The following is an 11,849-nucleotide window of genomic DNA, read 5'->3' as shown; positions in this document are numbered from 1 at the left end:
TGTGCCAAGTGCTGCAGCACATGTGGGAACTTAGGGGCACGGCTGGTGGGATGTAGTTAGGACAGCTGTTGAGGGAGAGACCTGGCACTCCTTGGTCATATGGAGTTCACACATACCCCACGAAAGAGAAATTCTGCTCCTGGGTCTGTGTCCCCCAAATTTCTCAACATATCCATAAGGGGCTATGTGTGAAGATGTTCATTGCTGGGGGGGAATTGGAAGCAAGCTCAGTGGTCATCACTGGAATCAGGTAGACGCACACCTCAGAGGACAAGGCAACTCTAGAAAAGCAATGGACCAGATGGACTCCAGGAACACAGAGCAACCAGGATCAATCGTAGCAGGGGGCTAAGTGAAAACAAACGAACAAACACCCACCCAGAGTACGATGTATAATACTACTTAGATAAATTAAAAGTACAAGCATACACATCAACACGTTACATTTTCAGGAACACATCCCCAAACCAAACACTGCCCCCAAGCACCAAGGTCTAGAGAACAGATCGGTGGTTGCCAGAGGTGGGGTGGAGGTGGGAGAAATGGATGAAGGGAGTCAAAAGACATAAAATTCCACTCATAAAATAAATAAGTCACAGACAGGTAATGTACAGCATGGCGACTAGCATTCATAATACTCTATTGCGGATTTGAAAGTTGCCATAAAGAAGATCTTACAGGTTCTCATCATAAAGAAAACATGTTTCGGTAACTATGTGGTCAGTTAAACATCCCGCAGTCGGTCTGTGAGGAAGGCTTTAAGACTGGAGAGGTCTCGACTTTTTTTGCATTGTCTTTGCAAACTGTTGGTAACTCACAAATGTGAGTGACATTTTTTTCTCACTGCAGCCAAATGAAGGGGCTGAGTTCAGTCCTGGGAGCATATCTGTGGAATACAGATGCACTCACATTCAGCCGTCACAGGAGTTTAGAGTCAGAAGTGACCATGGGCCTGATGGCCCTTGGGACAGATTTTGGCTTCCTATAAGCCTTAGAATGCGGGTTAGAGTTAAGTCCTATCTAGATTCTCAGAACACATGACCCCAGTGTGCACGTGTGAAAACAGTTGGTCATTCTCCTCCATTCTGGCCTTGACCTGCCTCTCAGATAAAATGTGTCCCCAGGTCTGCTGATCATGACCTTCACTAGCATGGTGACACAGGAGATGCTCAACTCATGTTTGTCACAGAAAGAGACCCATGCCAGGTTTGTGGGACATCTTCCTCACCTATCGCCCACTCACCCCCACCGCCACTGCCCACCTGTCCTGCCATGGAGCATCTTATGGGCACCCCCAGCCCCACCTGCCGCACCTCACAGCCTTCCCTAAGCTCTCTGCCTGCGACCCCCCCACGGGCTAATAACCTATAGGACATAGTGGGACTTAATTACATGTCATGGTAGCTGGGTGCAGGCTATTTTGTACAGACAAAGCTCATCTCTGCAGCTCTTGGGGCCAGGCTTCCTGATCATGGATCTGTTCTCTCTGCTTCAGAGAGATGGCTGCAGAGGCCAGCAAACATGTTAAGGGCTTGGTTCACCTTGGACTTGGGCTTCTTTCCCTTTCTGGGGAGGAGTTCATTACTGCTAACAGAGTTTTCCTGAGTCTTCTTGTCTGATATCCAGGCATGGCAATTGTTTGATTTCTCTCATTTTACAGAAAGCACTAAGTTCAGAAAGGCGAAGTGGCTAGGCTAAGGTCACACAGCTATTTCAGGGAGAGCTGGGACACACTGCCCACACCGTTCTTCCCAGACCACTATAGTTCTTGCTCTGCAGGGAACACATGCCCTGGGTCACGGGACCCATCTCTCTGCCACCCCAGCTCTTCTGACCCCACGTTCTACTTCCTGACTTGACTGTTTGCTGGAGGGACAGGGCATCACAGCCCATGTGCTGGGAAGGGGTTCACTTTTCCTCTTCACGGGGTGTGTTGTTCTGCATTGTACGTGTGGATTTCTCTCCATCTGCATTTGCTCTCTACTGTTGTTTGAAAGGTGTTCTTTTTTTTTTTTTTTAAGAAATAGCATTTATTTTTATTTTTTATTTTTTATGGCATATGGAGGTTCCCAGGCTAGGGGTCGAATTGGAGCTGTAGCCACCGGCCTACGCCAGAGCCACAGCAACGCGGGATCTGAGCCACATCTGCAACCTACACCATAGCTCATGGCAACACTGGATCCTTAACCCACTGAGAGAGGCCAGGGATTGAACCCGCAACCTCATGGTTCCTAGTCGTATTCTTTAACCACTGTGCCACGACGGGGAACTCCTGAAAGGTGTTCTGAGATCCAGGCAGGAGGCCTCCAGCCCGATGCCTGCTGGACAGGCTTGTCTGGAAAGGCAGAAGCATCTGTGGGGTGTCTCGCTTGCTGGCAAGATGTCAGCAGACTGGAAGAGATCCAGACAAGAACCCAGGCCATTGAAGGGATGGACAGTTTGGTTTTTGAGGCCAGATGGAGAGGAGGGAAGAAGTGTTAGCCTAACAAGTGGACCAGAGGGAGCCAGCCTGTGAGGGACGCATCAGAGGAACCCTAGAGTCTTCTAACTCAGGGGAGCATGAAGGGGGAGGCTTGCTCAAGGCTTTCCGGGGGACAGAACTCCATGGAAACTATGGGAGGGCTCCCACAAACCCCCATGGGCACACCTAGCACACATGGTAGGGTCCATGGGAGAGTCAGCAGGATCTGCAAGGAAGGCAGCCAGCTGGACAGAACAAAACTATACCCTCCCCCACCACAAAGAGTGGAGCGCCCACCCTTACCCAGTGAGCAGAATGGGAATTCACATCCCAATATGATATCCAAATATGATGCGTCCTATTCTTTTTATATTTTTTTTGTCTTTTGGGGGCAGCACCTGCGGCATATGGAAGTTCTCAGGCTAGGGGTCAAATTGGAGATGCAGCTGCCACCTACACCACAGCTCACAGCAACACTGGATCCTTAACAAGGATCGAAGGGCAAGGTCAGGGATCAAACTCGAATCCTCATGGGTGCTGGTCAGATTCATTAACCACTGAGCCACAACGAGAATTCCAAATACATGACCTGTTCTTAATAGTTTACACACACACGTTCAAGTCCATTGCAGACTACAGTATATATGGTTCCCAGCCCACCTTCTGAGTTTGGTAAATCTCAGCTCATTCTTTGGGTATCTTTATAAGTTCCAAGTTAAACTTCTCTAAAAATTGACCTACTTGACTCATCAATTTGTGTTGTGCAGAGGGTGGAAAACTAAGCAAACAGCATCTGTATCACCATGAATCATATTTCTGTCTGCATTACATGCTCTGATTTCTCTGGCCTTGGGAGGGGCCTTGATGGCTCTTCCAGCTAACTCTTTATCACTTTGCACTCTGGAGATGGAGTGGGGAGGATTGTGCTGATTCTAAATTGCAGCCTCCAATTCCACTTCCACCTCCACCCCAAGCCGCAAAGAGCAGAGATGGAGACAGGAGTCCCACTTCATCCTCTGGCACCTGGAGGTGAAAACTGCATGTGGTCAGCTTACCCATGAGGAAGCCTCTAGAACAGGCTGATCCAGATGAGCCATGCTCTTTCAGAAAACAGGTTAGAAGAGAGCAGTGTCACACTTTTTTGTGTGTATACCACAGGGAAAAATATAATGTTCATAGCCTTCCTGCTCCTTTGCTTTCTGCTAAACTATGTCCACCAGCTCATCGCCTGGCCTGGGCAGATTTAAATAAAAGATAAGTTGGGAGGTACCACGCTGTCTGAATTGATATGACTTGACCTGAATACACTTAGACCATGAGAGGAGAGGAGGAGAATTCAAGAGCTGGTGTGAAAGGTACTTGAAAAACACTCTGGAGAGAAGGAGGAGACGTAGGGTGGGTACCATGTGCCTGAGATATTGGGAGAGACAGAGATGGGGAAAGAGGATTTTTAAGTTTTTTTTTTTTATATATTATGAATGAAATCGAGATTTCTCCCAAATCTTCAGTAAAGGTTTAAACTGCTTCCCAAATCGGTTTTGCATATTGAATTTGAATTTCTTTAAATGAGACACTTTGCACAGACTGAGCCACAGGGCAATTTTTTTTTTTTTTTTTTTTAGGGTTGCACCCATGGGCATATGGAAGTTCCCAGGCTAGGTGTCAAATCAGAGCTGCAGCTGCCGACCACGGCCACAGCCACAGCCACACAGGATCCAAGCCGCATCTGCGACCTACACCATAGGTCATGGCAGCGCTGGATCCTTAACCCACTGAGTGAGGCCAGGATTGGAACCTGAGTCCTCATGGATCCTAGTTGGGTTCATTAACTGCTGAGCCACAAAGGGAACTCCACTTTTCTTTTTCTTTTATGGATTATAATCATAAAGAAAGATGATGTGTCCAAAGAAAAATAACTGGTAGGAATTACCGGTAACTCTGAGAAATGGGAGGATGCCAATTTAAGTAAAGCTGAAAAGAGACAGATTAGCGTTTTTATCACTTTCCTAAATAAAAGACACAATGAATACAGGGATTTGGAAGGAAACATGAATGATACACACTTCCTCAAACTGTTCCTAACAGGCCACTCCTCTGCCACCAGCCAACATAGTCCTGGCCTAGGATAGCCGAGGCCCTGCCTGCATCTGGGTCTCTCACCTGGGGGGATCAGAAGGATTTTTTTAAAAACTCCTCTTATTTGAATAATCACTTAATTTCATACACTCTTCCTACTACTTTTCACTTTTCTTACCGTCATCTTTGAATACTACCCACCAGGTATATTAACACATTGTCATAGATACTGCAAATGTTTTTCCCAGTACGGAGTCCTTTTCCAAGGAAAAGTTTTACATTTTTAGGGAGCTAAATCTTTTATCACTTTTTCTTTCCTACTTGGCTTAGGAAGTTTTCTTGCACATAAGGTTATGTAAGGAATTTTTCATTTTTAAAATTTAATTATTCATCTTGCAGGGATCTGTTTTTATACTCTTAGGGTTTCTGTTTTAGTTAGATGTTTTTTTTTTAGATAGAGAGCCAATTCTGGCAGGTGAGTCCAATTTTCTTAGAATTAAATTATCATCTTTGGTACATATTAATTTCAGGTCTATTTATATACATATCTGTTTCTGAATTGCCTATTCAGTTCTATTTATCTATCTGCCTACAGTTATTCCTATACCTATGCCCTAGTGTTCTTATTGCCTTTTTTTTTTTTTTTTTGTCTTTTTGTCTTTTTTTTGTTGTTGTTGCTATTTCTTGGGCCGCTCCCGCGGCATATGGAGGTTCCCAGGCTAGGGGTTGAATCGGAGCTTATTGCCTTTTTTAAATTTAATTTTTATTTTATATTGGAGTATAGTTGACTTACAATGTTGTGTTAGTTTCAGATGTACAACAAAGTGACTCAGTTATAATATACATATTGCCGTTCTTTTTCAGATTATTTTTCCATATAGATTATTACAGAATATCGAGTCAAGTTCCCAGGGCTATACAGGAGCTCCTTGTTGATTAACTATCTTACATATTAGTAATGTGTATATGTTAATTCCAAACTCCTAGGCAATCCCTCCCCTCCATGTTTCCCCTTTGGTAACCATGAATTTGTTTTCAGAGGCTAGAGCCTTTCTGCAAATCAGTTCATTTGCATCATTTTTAATATTGCTGCAAATGGCATTATTGCATTCTTTTTTATGGCTAATACTCCACTGTATATATGTACCATGTCTTTATCCATTCCTCTCTTGATGTACATTTAGGTTGCTTCCATGTCCTGGCTATTTAAATAGTGCTGCTATGAACAGCAGTATCTTTTCAAATTATGGTTTTCTCTGGATATATGCCCAGGAGTGGAATTGCTGGATCATGTGGTAGTTCTATTTTTAGTTTTTTAAGGAACGTCCATACTGTTCTCCATAGTGGTTGTACCAATTTACATTTCTACCAACAGTGTAGGAGGGTTCCCTTTTTATCTGTACCCTCTCCAGCGTTTATTGTTTCTATACTTTTTGATGATGGTAATTCTGACTGATATAAGGTTAGCTCATCGTAGTTTTGAGTGGCATTTCTCTAATAATTAGTGATGTTGAGCATCTTTTCATGTACTTTTATGGTCACCTGTATGTCTTCTTTGAAGAAATGTCTATTTAGATCTTCTGCCCATTTTTTGATTGTTTTTTTTTTTTAAATATTGAGCTGCACGAGCTGTTTGTATATTTTGGAAATTAATCTCTTGATGGTCACATCATTTACACACAAATACTTTCTTCTAGTCTGTAGATTCTCTTTTTAATTTGTTTTTGGTTTCCTTTGCTGTGCAAAAACTTTTAAGTTTAATTCGGTCCCATTTGTTTATTTTTATTTTCTTATTCTAGGAAGTGGATCCAAAAGGATATTGCTGCAATTTATGTCAAAAAGTCTTCTGCCCATGTTTTCCTCTAAGAGTTTTATAGTATCCAGTTTTTACATTTAGGTCTTTAATCTATTTTGAGTTTATTATTGTGTATCATGTTAGAGAAGGTTCTAATTTCATTCTTTTCCATGTAGCTGTCCAGTTTTCCCAGGACAATTTATTGAAGAAACTGTCTTTACTATATATTCTTGCCTCCTTTGTCATAGATGAATTGCCCATAGGTGCATGAGTTTATTTCTGGGCTTTCTATCCTGTTCCGTTAATCTGTAAGTCTGTCTTTGTGCCAGTGCCATACTATTTTGATGACTGTAGCTTTATGGTATAGTCTGAAGTCAGGGAGTCTGATTCTTCCAGCTCCATTTTTCTTTCTCAGGATTACTTTGGCTATTCGGGGTCTTTTGTGTTTCCATACAGATTAAAATTTTTTTATTCTACTTCTTTGAAAAATGCCACTGGTAATTTATAGGGATTGCATTGAATGTGCAGATTGCCTTGAAGTAGCATAGTCATTTTGACAATATCGATTCTTCTAATCCAAAAACATGGTCTATCTTTCCATCTGCTTGTATCCTCTTTTATTTCTTTCATCAGTGCCTTACAGTTTTCAGAGTATAGGTCTTTCATCTCTGTTTTTATTAATTTGATTCATCATAAATTTTAAGACTGGTAAGACTATATAATATATTTATTAAGGTATAGTTGATGTACAATATTATACATGTTTCAGGTGTACAACATAGTGATTTATAATATAAATATTCCATTATAGTTATTATAAAATATTGGCTGTGTTCCCTGTGTTGTACTATATATCCTTGGAGCTTATTCAGAATATATGCATGGTTTAGACATGGTAGTTTGTTCTTCTTAATTCTCTACCCCATCTTGCCTCCTTCCCTCTCCCAACTGGTAACCACTAGTTTGTTCTATCTGTGAGCCTATTTCTTTTTTGTTATATTCACTAGTTTGTTTTATTTTTCAGATTCCACATTTAAGTGATATCATACAGTATTTGTCTTTCTCTGACTTATTTCGGTTAGCAAAATACCCTCCAAGTCCATCCATGTTGCTGTAAGAGGCAAAATTTCACTCTTTTTTATGGCTGAGTGGTATTCCATTGTACGTATATGTGTGTATATACCACATCTTTACCCATATTGATGGGCACTTAGGTTGCTTCCATACAGTAAGACTATATTTTATTTTATTTTTTTTAGGGTGGCACCCATGGCATATGGAAATTCCCACGAGAGGGGTCATATTGGAGCTGCAGCTGCCAGCCTACACCACAGCCACAGCAATGCAGGATATGAGCCACATCTGCAACCAACACTACAGCTCAGGGCAATGCCAGATCTTTAACCTGCTCAGCAAGGCCAAGGATCAAACCCGTGTCCTCACGGATACTAGTTGGGTTCATTACCACTGTGCCATCATGGGAACTCCAAGCCTATATTTAAAATTTTCATTGCTCTGTAACATACACAAAGTGCACAAATCATAAATAAGCATCTTAATGAGCTTCCTCACACTGAACACACCCATGTAACCTGCCCCTAAAAGCTGACCTTGGGGCTCTGGCTTGTGAGTCTGTTTTTACTCTCAGGCATGAGTGTAGACTTTCTCATGGCCACTAGCCCCTTTGCCACTAGCTCTTGGGCCATAGCTTCTTAAACAAGTTCAGGGCCTCATAACAAGAAGCCAAGGCAGGGAAGATTGCTGGAGCTGGACTATGACAAGGGGAGAAATGTGAACTTCTGCCCCAGAGCTTTCCCACCTGGAAAGGGCACCCAACTGTATTGTCTGTAAATTAGAAAAGAGGAAAAATGACTGAAGCCTGAAGCCTCTCACTTTCCTCTTACCAACAGCAGGAAGAGCTGAGTCCTTCCCCTGTCGAACTCCACTGTCCAGGTGGTAGGGCTGGGAGCACCTGGGACGCAGGGCCCTTGAGAGGAAGGGGTGTGTGCAGGAGCTGCTGCCTCCTTTCTTGGTACAGAGAGCCCTCAGGGGAGGACATCCAGCCAAACATCGAAGCTGCTCTGGGTAATATAAAATGATTTCTCTTTTGCAGATCGGGAAATCTTTATAGGTGATGCTGTGTTTAGGAAATTTTCTCCTTAATTTGGATTTAGGTTGAACTGTCTCTGAGAACTATTTGACCTTGGAAGATATGATGAATTGTGTGTGTATACACACACAAGCTCAAACCAACACCAACTCTCTGGGGTACTGCAGTAGGCACCCCTGCACATCACATTACCTGAGAGAGAGAGGCAGAGGTAGAGACAGACAACTTGGAGGACTGAAGATCAACCTCGACTGGCTTGTGCTGCTGAAGCCTCCCCCTGCCCCAAATGCCTGATGTGGTTCTGGATCAGGTGGCTCAGATGCTGGGAAATGGCCTGCTGCCACACCATGGTGTCCTTGCATTGCCAAGAAGTGACAGGGGGACAAATCCTAAGGAACAATCAAATCCTGTAGGTCGTGGACTAAAGAATGGTCCCCTCTGAGAAAGAGGTAAAGAGGAAGAAGAAAAGGGAGAGAACTTGCTTTCTGTCCCCTTGGATTATGGTATGAGACTGGCTTGGCTCAACATCCACTTAAATTTTCTTCCTCCTTGGGCATTCTCATCGTGATGCAGTGGAAATGAATCCAACCAGGAACCATGAGGTTGCAGGTTTGATCCCTGGCCTTGCTCAGTGGGTTAAGGATCCAGCGTTGCTGTGAGCTACAGTGTAGGTCACAGATGTGGCTCGGATCCCGTGTTGCTGTGGCTGTGGTGTAGGCTGGTAGCTGTAGCTCTGATTTGACCTCTAGCCTAGGAACCTCCATATGCAGGAGGTGCAGCCCTAAAAAAGCAAAAAAATTAACAAAATAATAAATTCTTTCCTCCTTGCAGAATGTGCCCATCTAATTATCCCAAGCCTGCCAATCAAAACTGTTACATGCACAGGTCTCGGGGATGGGAGGTTGGAGGCAAATGTGACTTCTCCATCCCACTGATCCACAGAGGCTAATGCAACAGAGGCACATCCAACCAGAAGGCCAGAGGCCAGAAGGCAGAAAAACAACCAAAGTGTTGCAGAGAGTGGCAGGGAGAGTATGAGAAGGAACATACTGGGTGGAAATGCTGATGCTGACAGCTAACTTGTGATCGGATGTGGCCTGCTTCCTTGTTTTCTTAAATTTTCTAGAGAAGGCATGAGGTAGGGGAAAGGGGAAAGGTAGAAAGACAACACCTGAGTAATGGAAGAAATGAGCTGAAATATGCCTCTGTGTAACTTCTACCTGTTCAAGCTGGTTTGCCTTCAAGGGTCATTTATGATGGATCCCTCTCTCTTCAAAAGACAGTCTTGTCAACCTCTCAAGACAGACAGCATGCCATATATCTGTGCTCAGCTAGTTGCTGTGAAGAGAAGCCCACCCATCTGAGGCCTGGGTATTTGGCAGGTGGCCTTCCATGTGGTAATGCAGGGACCCAGGGTCCTCCCATTTTGCCTCCAGTCGTCCGACAGAGGATGAGTAGAGGATCATGGGAGGAAGGGTTTTGTGGGCCAGACCCGGAGGTGGCGCACATCACGTCCACTCACATGCCACTGGTCAGAGTCCAGGCATGGACCGCACCCAAGTGCAAGGGAGGCTGGGAGGCGCAGAGGGCTGAGCGTCTGGGAAGAAAGAGGACCAGGATTTGTAGAGTTGAGTCATCTTTGCCACAGTCCCTACCTTCTAGTCCATCCTTAGTCCTTGGCATTAGCTCTTTGCACTTTTGCTCCAGTAACACTGAAATGCATGTCTTTTCCCAGGTAAGCCATCCTCTCTCCTCTTGTCTCTGCAGCTTTATAAACACTGTTCCTTCATCCTAGGCCACCTTCTCTCCACCCATAACTATATGGCAAATTTTTCTTACTCCTTAGGAATCAGATCAAGAACACATCTGCCTTTTTCAGGCATTCCATGACTTCTCTAGGCAGACTCAGCACTTCCTCATTCTGTACTTTATCCCTCCTTCGTAGCACTTGCGTAGTTTATAATTCATAATTTCTAATTGTTTTGAGATGGACCTGTCTCCTTTGCTAAACTTCAAGCCCAATGTAGGCAGGAATGGCGTGTTTATCTCTGCACCTGCTTGGCAGAGCGCCTGGCATGAAAAGGACTCAGTAAATGCTTATTGATTGAATAAATGAACAAAAGACAGAACATTTCCCCTGCTTTGCTTTTTTTTCCTGGCTAAATATTTCCTTCTCCCTTTCCCGAGTAGCCTGGCTTCCAGTTTCTTCATCATTCTTGTCTCCATCTTCTGCATGAGCTCCAATTTGTCTAATTCGTCATCCAGTGGGGAGCCCCAGATCTGAAGAGGGCACTCAGGGTTTGAACTGATTGGTGCTGGACTCACTGTGCTGGCTTTGTTCCCTTACTCGAGACTAAAATTGATGGCAGGTGTGGGACAGGGCCTCAGATATGATCAGAGACCCTTCTTTCCCCTCGGAATGCTTTCCCCCAGCCAAGCACATCTGATGTACCGCTCAAGAACCATCCCTTTGGTCAGGACATTTTCAAGACCTTCGGGGAGGGGTGTTAAGTTTAGATGTAGAAGGCATTGCTGGGTTGTATGGGATTTTGAAAGTTATGCCAGATGCTTCTGTGTCTATAGATAGAAGTGGTCACAGTGCTGCAGACTTTCTTTCTTAGCGAGATCACTTGAGAGCCTCTTTCTGCCACGTAGATATCAAGGACTGGTCTGGTGGATTGAAATGCAACATCTAGTTCATCCTTCTCCTGCGGGTTTTACGGCAAGGCAGAGGCTAGAATGCTAAAAGTGACATTTTCCAGACTCCTTGGCAGTTAGGATTCCGGACATGATTTAAGGGTGGCCGATCAGATGGACTCGCACGAGATCTGGAAGGTAGAAGTAAGGCAAAAGCTACTTTTCTGCGGCTTCTGCTGCCACGCGAGGTGATTGACACATGGAGGTTACTGTAGCAGAGTTAGCACAAGTCTCAGTGACTCTCAAGAGACAGGGCTAGTGGCATTTATTTATTTATTTATTTATTTGCAGTGGTGGATCTAGCAGGATCTCTGTGGTTCTGGAGCCAGTTGTTGCGGTGGAAGCTTCCTGACTTCCGGGTTACAGCTAAGGCCATGTGTGTTTACAGTCAGCAGCTCTGGTCTTAGCTTTGTGATCCCTCAGATTCCTGACGCGGTGCTATTGTTCCAGGGGTCATTTACAGGGGCTCAGCCTAGAGACTGCCCCCTTAAGACTGTCAATGATTTATAAGCACCTAATCTCCTGTATTAAATACCTTTCTCTTAAAACAGCTAAAATGAGGAGTTCCCATAGTGGCACAGCAGAAACAAATCTGACTAGGAACCATGAGGTTGTGGGTTCGATCCCTGGCCTTGCTCAGCAGGTCAAGGATCCGGCATTGCCATGAGCTGTGATGTAGGTCGCAGACACAGCTTGGATCTGTGTAAAAT

General features: G+C 44.1%; 1 protein-coding gene across 7 annotated transcripts in view; it reads right to left on the bottom strand.

The window, feature by feature from the left end:
- The window catches only part of LOC100524515 (protein FAM163A), a 79,144-nt gene that overhangs the window by 11,396 nt on the left and 55,899 nt on the right, over positions 1–11,849 (bottom strand). The window contains exon 1 of one of the 7 annotated variants that reach the window (XM_084977808.1): positions 117–348. The exons of the other annotated variants lie outside the window; for them this stretch is intronic. The gene's annotated coding sequence lies outside the window, so the exon portion shown is untranslated. Of the gene's footprint in view, positions 1–116; positions 349–11,849 lie in introns of those variants that run through there. 7 annotated transcript variants of the gene reach the window in all.

Source organism: Sus scrofa, chromosome 9 (genome assembly GCF_054392235.1).
Source record: "Sus scrofa isolate SSC_HxYL_T2T_F1_AM1 chromosome 9, Sscrofa_HxYL_maternal_Yorkshire_Landrace_v2.0, whole genome shotgun sequence".
In the NCBI taxonomy this organism is placed as follows: Eukaryota; Metazoa; Chordata; class Mammalia; order Artiodactyla; family Suidae; genus Sus; species Sus scrofa.
The sequence above is the reverse complement of the archived record's forward strand: the minus strand, read 5'-3'. Positions and strand labels throughout refer to the sequence as shown.